Source organism: Pteropus medius, unplaced genomic scaffold (assembly GCF_902729225.1).
Source record: "Pteropus medius unplaced genomic scaffold, Ma_sr-lr_union100, whole genome shotgun sequence".
In the NCBI taxonomy this organism is placed as follows: domain Eukaryota; kingdom Metazoa; phylum Chordata; class Mammalia; order Chiroptera; family Pteropodidae; genus Pteropus; species Pteropus medius.
In genome coordinates, this window is record NW_024349519.1 from 239800 (window position 1) to 259639 (window position 19840).

The 19840-nt window shown below is 34.3% G+C and overlaps 1 protein-coding gene across 3 annotated transcripts in view; it reads right to left on the reverse strand.

Moving 5' to 3' along the window:
• Positions 1-19840, reverse strand: part of DIP2B (disco interacting protein 2 homolog B) — a 183701-nt gene that overhangs the window by 141425 nt on the left and 22436 nt on the right. The window lies entirely within an intron of this gene.

Consider the following 19840-nt stretch of genomic DNA (forward strand, 5'->3'; position numbering starts at 1 on the left):
GCACTGCGCTAGGTGCTGGGATACAATTGTCAGTAAAACATACACAATCCTTGCCCTCATGGTATGTACTTCAATATAGTGGGAGAGATTTAATCAAATGATCACATAAATAAAATGGGGTTAAAAACTAGCTTAGGTGAAAGGACGTCAGGGCCACTAAATGGAGAAAAGAACAGCCTCTTCAACAAATGATACCAGGAAAACTGGGTATCTACATGCAAATGAATGAAGTTGGAAAAAAAATTAAGTTGAGCACTTATCTTACACCACATGGAAAAATTAACTAAAAAAAAGATTAAAAGCCTAAATGTAAGATGTGAAATTATAAAACTCTTAGAAAAAAATAGGGAAAAAAGCTTCATGACACTAGAATGGGCAATTTCTTGCACCAAAAATACAAGAAACAAAAGCAAAAACAGATAAATGGGACTACATCAAACGTAAAAAATTTTTTGTGCAAAAGACACAATCAACAGAGTAAAAAAGCATCTACAGAATGGGAGAAAATATTTACAAATCTCCATTTACAACGACAGAGAGAGAACTTGAGGTCATTATGACAAGTAAAATAAGCCAGACAGAGAAAGACAAATACTGTATGGTATCACTTATACATGAAATCTAAAAAAAAAGTCAGATTATAAAAAAAAGAAAAGAGTAAAAATAGCAGTTGCCAGCAGCTGGGTTAGGGTGAGGGAAATAGGGAGAGGCTGGTGAAAGGGTACAAACTTTCACCTATAAGGTGAATAAGGTCTGAAGCTCTAAGGTAAAACAAGATTACTATAGTTGATAATATTGTATTGTATAATCAAAACTAACTACGAAAGTATAACTTAAATGTTCTCGCCAAAAACAGAGAGGGGGGTAGGGGGAGAGGGAGGTGTTAATTACTAGATGAGGGGAATCTTTTCACAATATATACATATATCGAATTACTACGATATAAATTTTAAATGTCTTACAAGTTTATATGTCAAGTATACCTCAATAAAGCTGAAATTTTAAGAAAATCCTATATCTGATAAGGAGTCAATATCCAGAATATATAAAGAACTCCTATAATTCGGCAACAAAAAAATTTAAAAACCTGATCAAAAATGGACAAAGGATTTGAGTAGACACTTCTCTAAAGATGACACAGCCAACAAGCATATGTAAAGACACTCAATATCACTAATAATCACAGAAATGTAAACCAAAAACATGAGGTATCACCTTGCACTCATTAGGATTACTGCTATTAAAAAAAAAAAAGAAAAGAACAAGTGCTGGTGAGGATATGGAGAAATCAGAAACCCTGTACACTGTTCATGGACTGTAAAATGGTGCAACTGCTACAGAAAACAGTAAGGAGGTTCCTCAAAAAATTAAAACTACCATGTGATACAGCAATCCCATTTCTGGGTATCTATCCAAAGGAATTAAAAACAGCCTGGAAGAGATATTTGCATATCCATGTTCATAGCAGCATGATTCACAGTAGCCAAGAGGTAGAAGCAACCTGTGTCTATTGAGACATGAATGGATAAAGATGTGATAGATAGATAGATAGATAGATAGATAGATAGATAGATAGATAGATAGATATAATATATATATATATATAAAAAATAGAATATTATTCAGACTTAAAAAAGGAAATCTTGTCACATGTTACAACATGGATGAACCTTGAGGACATTATGCTATATGAAATAAGTCAATCACAAAAAGACAAATACTATATTATTCTACTTACATCTATCTACAGTAGTCAAATTCATAGAGATAGAAAGTAGATTAGTGGTTACCAGGGACTGGTAACCAAGAGGAAGGAAAACAATGAAGTTGTTTGATGGGTACAGAGCTTCAAATTTGCAAGATGCAAAACTTCTGGAGAACTTTTTCACAACAATGTAAATGTATTTAACACTACTGAACTATACACTTAAAAATGGTTAAGATGGTAAATTTTATACTATGTGTTTAGCACAATAAAAAAATATTGAAAAGAAAAAGCTTAGGTAAGATGTAAGCAAACATGTGGTAAGAGGCAGATGAGTGGGAAGAGAGGCCTAACGTATAACACAGGCCTTCTGGGGCACATGAATCAATTCAATGTAAACATTTATGGCTGCTTACAAGGCAATGCCCTAGGTTCTCTGGGGGGTTACAAAGATGAATGGGACAGCAGCCCTGCCCTAAGAATTGACAACCTATAAGAAGACATTCTCAGCACTGAACTATAATATCAAGCAGTATATGGTAAGCTGTAGACTATAGGTATAAGAGCTGTACAAGAATAAAGAAAGTAGACTTTGATTCCCAAAGTGAAGAGGGAAAAAACACCTGTATAAAAACACAAAAAAAAATGTATCACATACCAGACAACATTTCAATGCTGGAAAGAAAGAAGATGCTAAAGCTTCCCACAATGAGTTCATAGTCTAGAGCTCATAATCTAATGGAAGACACAGACAAGTTAACAGACAAAAAAAGTGTGGGAAGTACTACAAGAGCGCTGGGAAAAGGAAGTATGAGGAGGCAGCTAAAAGGCACTTAAAAGCCAGACTGAAGAAGAGTGATAAGGAAAAGAGTCACCTGAGCTATGACATTAAAGATGAGAATGGCAAAAGGAGTAGATTGTGTAAAAGAACAGAGATGTAAAATACACAGCTTGTTCTAGGACCTACAAGTGTTATTACATGGCTAGAGTAGAAGGGAGGCAGGACACAGCAACTGATATAATTAAGAAATAATTAAGAAAAGATAGAGGGCTTAAGACCATGCAATGCTGTTTTTTTATAAAGCTGGGGGACAGGGGGACAGAAAAAGCCTTAATGTCCAATAATGAGGGAAGGGTTAAATATGTCATGCTACAAACATACTATGAAATAGCATACAATTATTTTAAATGATTACTGGGTACCCTCTCAATAGAATATAGGCACACCCTCTAGTGTTATCTGATTCTACAGGAGTCTGGGGCTTTCACTGTCATTGATTGAGTTATTTTACAACTGTGTAAGTTATAAAAAACTGATAAAAATGAAAATAAATTTTGTCCAGAGGAAATATAGTTGATACTCATAACTTTGCCCCACCTCTTCACCTCCCCCCGCCCCAAAATTTTACAGCTATTAGTAAATTCATTTAAGCATCCCTGATTGCTTATACAAGTGTCTGCTCTTTGGATTCTCTTTTCAATAGTTTGTAAAATTCTTTGACATGTGTTAGTTTTTTCTTAAGCTGTGAAAACGTACTTACTGAAATGTAAAGAGTAGATTACAAAAGTTATGCTTCCATTTGGAAAAAAAGGAAAACACAGACGTAAAATTATATTAAGTCCTTACATACACATATACGCAAATGTGTGTATATGTACACATGACTTTAGGGATATATACCAAAATATTAACAGCAGTTGTCTCTGTGGAACATGGGTAATTTTTCATCTTATTTTCGCTTACCTATGATTTTTAACTTTTTCTACAATGAGCCTGCATTGTTCAACGTGAGGGAAATTTTTTTTAATTTTAATCAAATTAAAATCTAAAGCAAATGAACTGATCTCAGACAGAAGTATCAGAAATTATTAAAAGCACAGCAATTAGGGGCCATTCAGTATAGAAGTGAATAGTCTCACACACCTCAAATACTCAAGGACACTACGGTTACATAGAACAGGGCAAGCAATACTCAAAATAATGAACCCCAGGAATTAATAGTTAAATTATGCTATGTTTAAGAAATTAGAAAAATATGTCACACAATTTAGGTTGACTTCATCAACCATAGCTCAAATTTTAAAGGTTTTGCTCTTAAAATGCACTTATGGTTTAAGTGTCAGTCACCTGGGAAATCTACATATTTAAAATATCGTATTACTCAACAATAATAAAAGAACTATTTCCACATTATTATTGCTTCATTCTTTTGAATCAATTAACCTGACTGATGTTAACTTTTGATGTAACTTTAAAAAGAAAAGAGATAAGTGAAAGGAGTCACAAAAGACCACATATTATTGTATGATTTCACTGACATGAAAAACTGAGAATAAGTAAATCCATAGAGGCAAAAAGTAGTTCAGTGGTTGTCTAGAGCAGGGGGAGAGGGAAATGAACAGTGATTGTTAATGCGTTTGGGTTTCTTTATGGAATGATGAAAATATTCTAAAATTAGACAGTTGTGATGATTGCACAACTCTGTAAATGTAAGTAAACATCACTAAATTGTACACTTACTTTAAAAGAGTGAATTTTATGGCATATGAATTATATCTCAATAACACTGTTATTAAAAAAAGAAGTTTGATAAAAGGACCAAGTGCTTAATCCTCATGTGTAAATGAAAATAACAATATCTACCTTTCAGAGTTTTGTAGAAATAATCTATGTAAAGAACTTAACTCAGTGCCTGGCACAAAGCTAGTAGTCAATAAACAGAAGCTAGTACTAATATATACATTACATAAATTGCTTTTGACTACAGACTTCAAAACAAATAAATGACAGAAATCTAGTCCTCAAAATATAGTTTTGAAAACACTACTGATAAACCTTAAATTTGTAGCTAAATGGAATCCCTAGAAAAATAACAATTTGTCACTTGCTTTGAGACGTGTGTAGGCAGCACCTGTCGCCAGCCACAGTAGTGTTTACTATTTGGAGATTTGGCCAGTGTGCTGCCTGCGGATTACCAGCCACCACAAGCACTAATTGACAGATCACTCCCTTCCCGCTGAAGCAGCACTGTTTAGAATCTGGTTCCACCAGGCCTATTCATTTCCTTCTGTTTAAGATAATTTTTCAATAAGGTAAAATGAATCATGAGATGCAAAAGCTTGCTAGATCATCCAGACCATTCCTCTCAGGAACCCTGGGATATGGGAAACTTTTACAGAGCTATTAATATACTAATGGTTATAAATTAATATCTGAGAGGCTAATGGTTCTTTAAGACTGGGTGTCTCTCATTAAACATTCATAGTTAGATTCTGAGTACTTCAATTTCTCAATTCACTTGTGAATGTCACAGTCTCATGAAAGAGATGAATGGGGGGAAAAATCAATGAAGAAACTGTCAAAATCTGCAGGAAACTTCAAGTCTCAAAAAGCAAGCTGGCCCCCCTGAGTACACTGTTATTAACCCTAAATTTAAAACCAAAGAGATCTCATGGAAATTTTAAAAACTCAACATCATCCATTACATACAAACCTAATCAGGTCTAAAAAACAAAATTCAGTTTCCAGACATCTCATTTTCCCTCACTAGGCAAAGAACTAACACAGAGCAAATGGTTGCTATTCCACAGGCAAGAGAGGGTGAAGGGTTTTGAAAAACAGAAGCCTAGAGAACTTGCAAACTGAAGAGTCTCTGAAAAATTAAAATTGCCAATGACACTAAAAAGAAGTTTAAGTAAATTTCCAAATTTGATACAACAAAGTGCCTTGACTATTAAACTTTGAATAGGACTTTTCCTTCATTACATAAAGAGCTTAAATTTCTACATCTAAAAAAAGAACATGTCATAAAATTCAATTCTTTAAAAATTATTCCAAATGAAGCAAAATTAAGAGCTAACAGACATGAGCTACATATTTCTACATGTAAAGGATATCATTATAAAATGAATTTAATCATAAAATGCAGAAATCACACAGCTTTTTAAATAGCCACCACTCTCAATCCTGACTTGACCAGTAGAAGGGAATTCTAATTTATAGTTCAAACCCGGAGCAGTTGTACTGAGAGTGTTTTACTGCTCTGGAATACCTTCTTTGCTATTTCAAAGGTCATGCAGTTGGTTAATTACCACAAAACTTAAACTTTAACTTAGAGACATGAACAAGCTGTAACCTGCATTAAAGAAACCTGAACACACATTACTATAACACTAGAGAACTGTCTGTACAGGATTTCCAGAACAAACCCTGTCACTTTGTAAAGAACTATTATTGTATACTGTGATGTGTGAAAAAACACTTTGTATCTTGTTCTTTAAAATGCCCTTCAATATAATGCATCTTACAGTTCAACTGAATGTCTAACTGTAGTCACTCTGTGTGCATGTATATATAAATATACATACTTATATACATGAGAATACATATAAATACAATTTTAAACAACAGCCTTGTTAAATTAAAATCTAACAAAGCATCTAGTTGGATCTGTATCTCCCCCTTACTGCTCTCCATTAACTTTTGTTTTTCTTAAGATCATTTTATTTGAAAAAAAAAATCATAAAAAAGTACGTGTAAAAAATGTAAATCATCTAATAATTATCATCTTTTTTTGAAAGTACATCTAATAAGAAGTGAAAGTTCCTTACTCTGCCTCTCTAAACTCAATCCCAAAGAAATGCATTAAAATTAATGTGGTTTCCTATGCTTAAAAAAATTTAATACATACACAATACTGTTTGCAAACAAAAATAAAACCATGCTACACACACAGTGTCACAGTCCGATTATTTTCAAATATCATAGACATTTTTTAGCTCACTACATATACAGCTCTAGATCATTTTTTTAAATAAATGAATATTAAAGATGGGTCATAATTTCACTATTTTTCCATTGTCAAGCATTTAGGTTGGTTACTTCCCACTTTTTTCTTACAAATAATGCTGCAATTAACATCTCGCTAAATATATATTTTATCATCCATGATATTTTTTAAGAGATATTGCTAGACATGCAATTGTTGGGACCCAGGTTATACACAATTAACCCTGCTCTAAATTACAGCCAAATTATCTTCTAAAAAAGATGACTCCAATTAATATTTCCATTAAGTATTATAAAATAACTCTTGTGTATTACTGTATAGTCATCATTCAATTACTCATGGAAATTATTACTTCCCAGAAAGAAACCTTTCTACTTTTTGAGCCAAACTTTATCAACTGAATCAATAATCAATGGTTAAAGGTAAACATACAAGTTTGTCACTTCTATAAAAAGAAGACTCTCTCCCCTCACCCCCCAAAAAGAATGAAATTGATTGTTCAGAAAGTGGTGTTTTCACCAAAACTAAGGGATGAAAGGACTTCAACAAAGTGTGTAGCCCGTGAATAAGAAACTTCTGTAAAGCAGGGAATAAAGCCAAATGGAGAGTGGTATAGTTTTAAACTGTTTTGGAAGTAATGCATTTCTAAATTATCTATACATAATTTAGGGCTGTGATGCAACTGTTCTTCATTTAAAAGTATCCTTATTTGAGAGCTAACACTTGCTAGGCACCTATTATCTGCAAAGCTCTGGGTACTTTGCACTATCCTACTTAATCCCAACAAGTATGTGAAGGAGGTATTACTGGCTCCATTTCCCAAATAAGGAAATTGACACTCCCAAAGAAATTATAACTTGCCTAAAAATAAGTACTGGAAATATCTGAATCAGTCGGGTTCCATACTGTGCCTCATTCTACCCCCTATGGAAGGGATAAGGGCATACATGTCACTCCACCTGCAACGAGAGCAGATATTAAATTACTATTCAGTGATCTCAGCCATGACCTCAGAATTCTCTACAACTTGTACTCCAACTAACAGGAAGGAATAAGTATCTAAAACCACATGCCATCCCTGAAGTACACCATGCTACCTTTCACTTAATGTGAGTTAATGATATTTCCAGAAAGGCAGGACCAACTTTTGCTACGCTTGTGTATATTTTTGCACAAATGCACATATACAATGAATGGTTTTCATCTTAATTGAGAAAGGAAGCAAATGTGGTTGGGCTGGGATAAGGTAAGATAATAGGATCGGAAACAAAGTTGACAGGCAGGGACAGCCTGCTATATTCAATTGTACTTATTACATCTTTTCCACAGAAGGAACTGCGAAATCAAGAAGAGAAATTCGGCTTTTGTTTCTAACATGCTATACAGTTCCTCAATAAATCTTAATCTGTACTCTAATTTTTCTCTGTGAAAAGGTGTTATATAAGTACACTCTGAAAGCCATTTTTAAGGTATGAAGCAATTCTGAAATCTACTTATTCATAATTAAAAACAATGTAACTAATTAGATAAAGCAAAAAATGCAAAAGATATTATAAAATTAAATTATAATTTTAAAATACCACTGTGTTACATCATTCATTCAAAAGACATTCAATGAGTCCCTACTATATATCAAATATTTTCCTAAACAATAGCAACAGAAAAATAAAAAGGATTCAGTTCTTCTCCTTAAAAATCTGTCTAATATGAGAAACATGTAAAATATTACATATACTTTGTAAGATAAATGCAGAGGTTGGCAAACTTTTTCTTAAAGGGCCAGATAATAAATATTTTAGGCGTTACGGGCCAAAAGGCAAAATCAAGGCTATTATGTAGGTAGGTACTCATATATCCACTCAAAGTGTAATTGTTTTAAACTGAAAAATCATCCTTAGCTTCTGGGTCATTAAAGAAAACATAACTAACTGGATTTGGCCTTCTGGCCCTGGTTTGTCCATTCTTGCATTTGCGAAGACTGAGATAAAGTGGTGGCTTGAAAGAGAAAGCAATCATTTTTGCAAAAGCAAAAACAAAATGCTAAACAGAGAAGGTGTGCTGATTTGAATCTTGAAGGATAAGTAAAATTCTCCAGAAAAACAAGTGCAGAGTAAGTCTTCTAGACAAAGAAAATAAAAAGTTAGAAAGCAAGAGAAACAGTTTGGCAATCAAAACAATCTTGAAAAAGAAGAACAAAAATAGAAGGATTCATACTTTCCGTTTTCAAAACTGATTTTTGACAAAGGTGCCAAGACAATTCGATAGAGAAAAAGTCTTTTCAAAAAACGTTGCTGGAACAACTGTATATCCATCTGCAAAAGAACAAATATGGACCCCTACGTCACATCATATACAAAAATTAACTTAAAATGGATTAAAGACCTAAAGGTAAGAGCTAACACTATGAAATTCTTAGAAGAAAACACAAGTATGAAATCTTCGTGACCTTGGATTAGGCAACAGTTTCTTAGATAACACACCAAAAGCACAAGCAACCAAAGAAATAGATCACTGCACTTTGTCAAAATTAAAAACTTTTGTGTTAAAATTTTTTGTTCTATCAAGAAAGAACCCACCAAGTGGGAGAAAATATTCACAAACCCATATATCTGAAAAGGGTCTAGTATCCACAATATATAAAAACTTACAAATCAAGAATAAAAAGACAAATAAACCATTTACAAACCAACTAGGATGGCTATTACTAAAAAGAGAGATAATAAGTGTTAGCAAGGATGTCAGGATATTGCAACCCTCATACATTGCGGATGGGAACCTCAAATGGTATAGCCACTTTGGAAAACAGTATCAGTTCCTCAAAACCTTAAACATAGAGCTATCATATGACCCAGCAATATACACAAGAGAACTGAAAATACATGTTCACACAAAAACTTGTACGTGAATGTTCACAGAAACAGTATTCATAACAGCCAAAAAGTAGAAACAACTCACACGTTCAATCAACTAATGAATGGATAATCAAAATATGGTTTTTCCATACAATGAAATATTATTCGGCCAAAAAAAAAAGAATGAAGTACTGACACATACTACAATGTGAATACTGAACACATGACACTAAGTGAAAGAAGCCAGACGCAAAAAGCCACATATTGCATGATCTCATTTCTATGAAATATCCAGAATAGGCAAATCCATAGAGACAGAAAATAATGTTGGTTGCAGGAGCTGGGGTGGAGGGGTAAATAGGGAGTGACTGCTAATATGTAAGTTTCTTTTGGGGGTGATGAAAATGTTCTGGGTATAGAGAGTGGTGATGATTGTACACTTTGTGAATATACTAAAAACCATTGATTTGTATATTTCAGAAGAGTGAATTTTATGGTACATGACTTCAATTTTTAAAAACTAAGGGACCAAAAAAAAAGAAAAAAAGAAAAATATATATTTTGGCATGCTTCGGGACCTAAAAGTAGTTTGTTGTGATCACTTCAAAATTCATCTCTTTTTTCCCCCAGACCACAACAACTAAGCGGTCTTTGAGCTGAAGTGTACATACCAAACTCAAAATCTGTCTTTCAAATACCAAGGGCCACCTTTCTAATACAGAAATTTCATCAAACCACTCAATTGCTTGAATTTTTCAATGGCTCTCACTGATTACAAAATAAAATACGACTCATTAAAACGACACAGCTTTCAGTGATTCTTCAGGCTCATCTGAGGCCACTTCCTTCTACCTACCCAAAGCTGAAGCCAAACCTAAGACCTAAAGTTTCATGAACTGCCAATCACCCTTCCATCCCCATACATCCTCCACCTGCCTAACCTTGTCCACCTGGGTAGAGTCCAATCATCTTTAGGTCTAAATTTAAGCATCACCTTCTCTGAGAAGTAAAATTTGGAACTGGTGGCAGAGACTGTTAATCTGAAAAATGTATCGTCCCCTTCTCCTAAATTAGGGAAGCACATGAATGAGCTAATTAAGCACATGGGTAGATGTGGAGTCATACAACTAAGCTCTCACCAATGTAATGTAAGCACAAGACCTTCCTTCCACAGACCTTGAAAAGACAGCTCTTTGCCTCCTCTTCTTCATTCATTTCCCCATCCTACTATCTAAATGAATGAAAAAGCTGCCATCTCAGACCTTGAGGTTGAGGCCACACATGGTAGAGCAACAACATGGATACTCGAACATCATGAAATACCATACCAATCCCAATTCACCTAACCAAACATCTTCTTAAGAGAGCAGCACACTTCTTTCTCATTTAAACCACTGTTAATCTGAGTTTTCTGTCTATTTCAGCTGAACCTATTTCTAACGAATATAGAACTTCTCTGTGTTCCCATACATCCTTTGGCGTATTCTCACAGTAGCACCAATGATAAGCGGTGTCTCCCTCTAGTCTACATTGTGAGTTTCCAAAGAAGGTGCTTCTAATTTATCCTTATGTTAGAATAGCACAACAGATGGCACGTTGTCTTGACAAATTAGTAGGTGTTCAAAAGGCATTTATTGAATTTAATTATATTGGTGACCAAGTACCAAGTCATTAACTTCAACTATCTTGCCCCTTCTTTCTTTTCAAAGTCCAAATATGAAATTCCTTTTCTGAACATATCTCTCAGAATTTCTCCTAAATTTCTGTCCTAAATCTCAAGCTGAGCTATTTTTTTCCCTTTTTGAGTATTGTGGTTGAATACAAAATGTATTTTTACAAAAATTACAGTGTTCTCAGTATCTCTCCCAGGTCAGCAACTCTAAAAGATTAGAAATAAATCACTTAAAACTCTATATGAAGTTATCTACTGTGTGTCAGGAACCATAAAAGCAGTTAAAAATGTTGATTAGACATTCCTGGTTCCTGGCTCTCCTGCTCTGTTCAGTCTGGCGTCTCACTTTGAAGACCCAGCCCAGCCCAGCCCAGCCCAGCAAGTAACATCAAACTGTGTTCTAAGGGTACTTGCTGCTAGAGGAACTCCATGTTTGTGAGATCTGACTGAAACTTGTTTGTGACTTCCCTATACCTTGACCCTCTCTAGCCTCCTGAATCTGCTCTAATCCTTTCAGTCTGATGTCTAACTAAGCAGGTTTTCCTGCTTTGACACTCTCAATTTATTTCCTGGTCTACTTCCTATCTCCCTAGTCCCTTCATGGAAACTGTTTTTATACTGCCTTCTTGATAACTGACCTCTAACTTGGCTCTGCCAACCTTTCTTGAATACTATTTCAGGAGGCAAAGGCAGTGGGTTAGGTTTCATATCACTCTCTCCCCAGCAAACACATCAACCCTTAAGGAGGTGCGGTGTAATGAAAAGAATATTGGCACAAAAGCCAGAGAAGCATGAACAGGTATGGCCTTAAGAAAACTACTGAACCTCTTGAGCTTGTTTCCTCAAATATAAAATGGGAATTCTATCTTCCCATTAGAGTTATAAGGATTAGAGAAAATTCAAGAGCCGAGGCCAATGCCTAACAGAAGATTTTTAGTTATTATGACTTATTTTAACCCATGAAGTTGTTATAATAGAACTGAAATATTGTAATAAATAATAACAATTAATATTAATAAAGAAAACCTAGTTTCTAATTCCATATTTACTGAGCACTAACTCTACTTAAATTGTGCCAGGTACTAGGATTGTTAACTATAAACAAAGAAGTGCTTGCCCTCAAGGGGATTACATTCAGATAAGAAAAGTGAGCAAAAAGATCATTACAATACAATGAGGCAAAGACCAATGTAGGGCTCAGAACAAGGTTTAAGACAAAAGAACATAAAATATTTTAGATATCGACTGAACATATCCAGGGAAGCAGAGTAGGGAGAGGCACAGTAGGGAGGATGGGAGGGAAAGTGCAACAACAGCAAGAGCAGTCTTTGTGAAATTTAAAGAATGACAGCTGTCCACTGGCTGATTTGCACTAACTTTCTTCCTGTTCAAATAAATCAGAGCCACAAACTGGCCTTGTATCTTCATGTAAGAGTCTTATACTCCCATTCAGTCCCCTATTCAAATTCCTAGGATTATAAAATAGCCACACATTAAATACAATGTCCAAATATAGTACACTGAGAACAGAAATAAGGCCCAGCAGCCAAAAAAGCACTGACCAATCCAATTAGAACAAACTGTTAAAAAAAAAGAAGAAAAAAAATAATGAGCCAATTGGGAAAATTCTGAACATGTGCCTATTTGATGAAATTATATCCAGAACATATAAAGAACTTATATCCAGAAAATATAAAGAATGTCTACAAAGAAAAAGACATACACATTTTAAAACTGTCGACACATTTGAATAAGTATTTCACAAGAGGATACCCAAAACACCAACAAACATATAAAAAGGTGCTCAATATCATTAGACATCAAGGAAATGCAAATTAATACCACTAGAAAATACAACTACGACATATATACTAGACTGGTTAAAAGTAAGAAAACTAACAATACTAAGTGTTGGTAAGTACAGGAGCAAAGAGAACTCTCATCCATTGTTGATGGGAGTGTAAAATGATATAAACACTTTGGAAAACTATTTGATAATATCTATTAAAGCTGAACATATAGATACCTATGACCAAACAATTTCACTCCTGGGTATATATCGAACATATGAGCACCAAAAGACATATAAGAATATTCATAAGAGCCAAAAAAACAAACCAAATGTCCATGAACAACAGAATGAATAATAAATTGTGGAACAGTCACATTAAATACTGTACAGAATGAAAAAGAATTAGCTACTGCTGTAAGTAACAACAAGGATGGAACTCATATATATAATGTCAAACAAAAGACAGATACACAAAAGAGAACATATATGATTCAATTTAAGTGTAATTAAAAAAACAGACAAACCAGAGGATGGGGGGAAGAGAAAGGTAGATGGGGATGGGGGGGTTAAATAATTTCTTCAATTAAAAAATAAACAGACAAAACTAATCAATGATGACAGAAGTTAGAGTGATTAGTGGTTAACTTTGGGGCAGTAATAACTGGGAAGTGGCACAACTTCTGGATGCTGATAATTAATGTCCTCTTTCTTCTTCTGGATGGTAATTTCATAGATGTGTTCACTTTACAAAAATTCACCATAAATTCACTAAGTTATGTGTTTATTATATTGACTCTTTTTTGTACGTAAGCTATATACTTCAATTTAAAAGTTTAACAGAGTTCTCTGCAGAAAAATTGAAAGCTCCCTATAATTCCAATAGTAGGTGAATATCCAAATACAGTATATCCAAACCAATGGAGTATTACTTAGTCATGTTTTTAAAGAATAATGAAATAGGAAATGTTCTAAATAGTTTTTTTTAAGTTGACATAACTGAATTTACTGTATTATCTCAATTTTTAAAAAAAGATATCTAAATAGAAAAGTGACTGGAAGGAAATTTACTTAAATAGTATCGGTTTTTATATTTGCATGTTAGGCTTAAGCAAATATTCATTTTCTTCTTTAGTTTCCTTTTTTTCATTAAGCATGTGTTATTTTTAGAATAAGGCAAAACTGTTTTAAAAATATTAACAGCTTGCCACAGACATTCAGATTATCTTAACCTCAATGAATTTATCCATGAAATCTATCTTGGTGGAGAATCTGTATGTAACATTAAAACCACTGAACGAGAACCAACAATACAAGAAACAACTAGAAATTTGTTTTGGTTATGTTTCATTTTCTTTGTATGACCAAAGTGAAAAACAGTGTAATCATAAATCTGATTAAAGCTTTGTAATTGTTCTAGCACCTATTCAGCTTTGCTGATGAACACCACACATATGACATACTAAAAACCCAGACAGGATTTAACAAGTGAAGTATATCAAACACAGGCCCTGTTATTGTCAAGGTTTCTAGGTGTGGTTGCACTCAAGTATAATAAGATCATTTACATCTCTCTGAGTCAGTCACCCACTCTCCTGTCGGTGTCTCTCCTTCCACATCAGACGTGAGCAGGAACATAGCACAGATATGAGCAAAACTGAGATTTTAGGAAAGCGATTGATAACTTAAGAATATCAAATCTTTTCCTTTTATGAGGGAAAATGAAGAGAGGAAAAACTATTACCAAAACACGCATCTACAAAGATGAAAAATACTTAGTTTTTGGACATGCTTATGGATTCCAAGACAACTGCAGCTTTTTGCCATTCTAAAATTTAGCTTGCCCTAATTGTGTGTGTATATGTCTGTGTGTTACTTTCTCATACTCCAGGTTAAAGAGTAGAAGAAATTAGATTCCAGGAAGTCCAAACCTAAAAAGGTCAGACAGCTTGCAATCACATACCCCCTCAAGTTTACAGAATTCTGGTAGAAGTCTAGTTCAAAATTTAAGAAAATATGAAATGCTACAGAAAGCCACAATAAAGGATTAACATTTTCTCTTTGTCATTTCTTTTAGTCTGACTTTCTCTGTTTGTGACCGTGAATTTTAAAAAATTTCCCTTCCAACTTTAAGTACAGCAGTTCAGTTCTCATACTGCAGTGGTGCAAATTTCAAACTAGAATTACAACTATAACTAACACTCTAAGCACTTCTAGGGGTTTTGACTCTTATTCAAAACTTTTGTTTACTTTATTGTCTTAAAAATAACAAAAATGTCAAATACATTATTTTGGATCATTTTTGCCCCATTTTTTCCTCCAGACTTTATAAATTTTGTTAGGGATGTGACTAATCGATAAGAGCATTATATCCCATATGGGAAAAATAACATTGTTCTATAATACACTCACAAACATTTTTAAGTCAGCCAGGACCAAAACGCATTCCCACAATAGGGCACAGAATGATCATACATATTTTGTCTGGTGAAATATGAAAAGGAGATAATATAGGAAATTAAGTGCTCATATTTTAGGAGCATTAATATGGACATTAATATGGACATTAATATGGCTCATAATATGGACATTAAGTGGGTTGGTCATCAACCCCAATTTTTCCTTCCTAATCTCTTGAGCCATACATAAGTCTGAACTATTATCAAGAAACCTTCTTCATCCACCCCAACTACGAAACTTGACTTTCCTGAACTAAGACTGGCATTGTGGCCAAGTTTTTCTCAAGTCTGTATAGTACATGTTGCTGCAAAGAGACGGTGCAAGTGAGGAGGACCTCTGGGATCCCTCCAAAATCTAAGGTTTAGGTTCTTTCACAAACCGAATTGAGAAAATTGCTTACTGTTCCTCGTGTTCAAGCAAGTTCCATTATCCAAATTTAATTACCATGGTGATCATCGGAAAATTTCCAACCAACTCCCATAATATATGCTTAAATGAATGTATTACCATGTTTTATACTTCAGGAAACACTCGATGCTTGCTCTAGAGAACTCCAGAAGCCTATAAGTGATGTTTATTTGAGGAGGTACATCTTTAAATAAAGGTCAAACAAAACTGTTTGAGGTATTTAAAATGAATTTCTCCTTATGTCTGAGGCCAAGTTTATCAGCTATATTATCAATTAAGATTGAGTACAAATTTCCTGAGCTCTGTGATTAGTTACTTTGAATACCTCTATTTGCTCAATCTAGCTCTGAGTCGGTGAGGTACAGAAAAATTGTTACCCCAAGTAAGCCCATACAATATAGGCAAAGTAGCAAAAGTCAAAATCAAATGCACAGCACACCTTAGTCTGAAAAACCGTAGCACTAAAAACAACACCCCAAAACTTTACAACCCAAAAGCCAATTATCCTATAATAAATCTCTTAAATCTCAATGTTTTAAAAATATTTTTTTCCCTTAGTAAAAGTTTTTGATAGGTCTCCTTTATTTTGCATAATGCTGACATAGGAAATCTGATGACTGATAGTAGATGAAAAGGAACATAACAGAAAAGAAGTTTAAAAAGTTACAAACTTGACAAAAACATAACTTAAGCCTGGAGGTACTTACCAATAGATTTACTTGAATCATTGGGACTGCCAAAGATTCTATAAAATCATTAAGCTTAAAAAATTGTAGTTAACACACAAAAGCTGCACTGATTTTTTTCCATATTTTTTAATGCAAATTACTCTTATTAACCCTTACCATATTCTATATTCCCCAAAGAGAATAGTGTTTATGCTAATTTTTTTTAATCCCAGAACATAAAACCAAGGGCATTTAAGAACTATAGAAAATGTAAAAAAGCTTATAAAAGAATTTTTAATCACTCACAATTTCTTATCCAGAGATTTTGTTCTATTTCATTCCAGACTTTTGAAAAACCATGACTAAAGGTATCTTTATATATATTTAAAAACAGAAGACACATATAAGAATGTTCATAGCAGTGATGTTTATAGAAGCAAAAAACTGGAAACACCTAAAATATCTGCCGACTGGTGAATGGACTAATAAACTGAGGTGAATTCATGCACTGGAATGCTAGAGCAGCAGGAAAAAAAAACCTACAATAACTTGCATCAGCAAGAAATAATCTTTCACATAATGCTGAGCAAAAAGAAGCAAGTCACAGAAGAATACGTGAAAATTAATCAACATAAACCTCATTTATAATGGGGTAGGAAACTGAGAAGAGAGAACTCTCGTGTGTCACTCAATGCACACAGCTGAACCCCCAAAAAAGAGATGCACCTTGCATCTCTGACAGGAAGTGATATTGCTTACTATACTACCTCAGCAGAGAGAAGATTCCTCCTTTCCCAGTAATAGCCTGGCCAATGAAAAGTCACTATACTTTGAACTTTCAGATTCCTCCAATGAACTCTTCATTTATAACAGCTTCTCCCTTGCTGTTTCTCTAGACGTACGTGTGGTTCACCAGTAGATCCCATGTTCCAAACTGCAATTCTTTGTTCTTCCTGAATAAACCCACCTGCTGGAGAAATATCTAGCTATTTGTTTAAGGTCAACAAATATATACAGTAAGATTCCATTCATAAAGTTCGGAAACTTACAAAATTAAATAATATTTTGTTAGAGATATTTACAAACTATAAAGCAAAATGAGGGAATTAGTAACAAAATTCAAGATGATGGTGATATTTGAGGGCGAGGTGAAGGCAATCGGCTCAAAGGGCCTTCAGAGGTATTTGTTCTTAACCTAGATATTGGACAATTTATTACCCTTTCTTAAACTGTGCATATACATAATACAGTTGCCCCTTGAACAACATGGGGGTTAGGGGTGCCAATTCTCACAGTCAAAAATACACGTATCACTTCTGACTCCCCCAAAACTTAAACTGTGCCTCAGTAAGAGCCATCAAAATTCTCACTAATGACCTGTATGACATGCTGATCTCATAGTTCTACACAACTATGGCATTGCTTTCATTGTTTCATTAATTCTTCTCAAGCGTCCCTACAGTATCCTTAAGGGATTGGTTCCAGGATCCCCGTGGATACTAAAATCTGAGGATGCTCAAGTCCGCTATATAAAATAGCACAGATCAATACATACAGCTGGCCCTCCTATCCGCAGACTACCAATTGCGGGTTAAAAACAATACAGGTATTTATTGAAAGGAATTTCGTGTATAAGTGGACCCATGCAGTTCAAATCTGTGTTGTTCAAGGGTCAACTGTATATATTCTTTTCTATGCGATATTCTATAATAAAAGTTTAAATACCTAGTAAGACCAATTCAACTCCAGAAGAAAACCACACCAACTATATTAATCAACAGTCACTCATACTAACCATGAATAATCACAAATTACATGATATTTGAGGAAACCCAAAAGAAAAAGGAAAAATAAATTGTCCAAAATGGACCACTGGAAGAACTTTCACCAAAGGAAATACAGTTAAGTCCTCACTTAAGGTCCTCAATAGGTTCTCAGAAACTGTGATTTTACGTTAAATGATGTATAATAAAACCAATTTACCATAGCCTAATTGATATAAACAAGAGTTAAGTTCCTATAGCATCTTCTGATCACAAAAATATCACCAAACTTCTAAATAAAGACCCCAAACACTTCTAATATTAAACACTGAAATAAATGTGAGCTACACATACATTTAAGACCCATTAATAAAAACAAGTAAGATAATGATTTTCCAACCCACTCACTCCAGTTCAGAGTCACGGGTGGCTAGAACTTATCTCTGCAGCTCAGGGCAAAAGGTGGGAACTAACCCTAGGTAGAACACTATCGCAGGGCGCATGTTCCACCCTCCCTCAGACTGAGACAATTTAGATAAACCACTTTACCTAAACATGCACATCTTTGGGATGTGAGAGGAAACCAGAGTCCCTGGAGCAAACCACTCAGACATAGGAAGAATGTGCAAACTCCGCACAGAGAGTAACCCCGGCCAGAAATTTATTTGTTTTCTTATCAACATTATAACAAAACAATGTTGGACAAAACAATGTTATTCAAGAACCTGTTATATAAGATATTTCAAGAATTAGAAGAGAACTTTTAAAAACTTCTAGGTAGCATGCTCAGAGATTCAGGAAGCTATTATATCCATAAAAATCAAGAATAAACTGCTGTTACAGAGAGAATGCATTTTAAAAACAGGAGAAAAGAGAGAGCAAATGCAAAAGAGACTGAAAAGAAGACACATGGAAGGGAAGAAATAATAAAACAAAATCTCCCTAAGCTACAGAAAGACAGCCAATAAAGACAGATTGAAAGAGTCTACCAAGTGCCAAACAGGATGAAAAAGACACACCTAAACACATCCTATGAAACTTCAGAACTCTAAGGACAAAAAGCAAATCCTGAGAACTTCCGGAGTACAGTTGTACCCAGAACAATAACCTTATGGTCAATGATGATCTGTATAGACAAAAGTGGTCCCAGAGGGGTGTAACGGAGCTGAAATATTCCTATTGCCTAGTGACTTCGTAAACATCATAACATCACAACACAACACATTACTCAGGGGTTTGCGGTGATGCTGGTGTAAAAAAACATACTGCGCTGACAGTCGTATAAAAAGTACAGCACATACACTCATGTATAGTACATAATACTTGATAATGATAATCAATGACTATGTTACTGACTTATGTATTTACTATACTATATTTTTATTTTAGAGTGTACTATTTTTACTTACAAAAAAAGTTCACCGTAAAATAGTATGCCGTATTACACCAGCAGCATTCTCATACATCTTGCATTCTCTTGATTGCATTATTTTCTCTTGTGTTTAATGTAATCTCATGTTGTTTTATATAGTAACATAACTGTACAGGCTTGTAGCCTAGGAGTAACAGGCTATATCATAGTGCCTAAGTGTGTAGTAGGCCATGCCATCTAAATGTAAGCACACTCTATGATGTTCACACAATGACAAAATTACCTAAGGATGCATTTCTCAGAATTATTCCCATCATTAAGCAGCATATGACTGTATAAAAACATTACATTCAAAGAAATG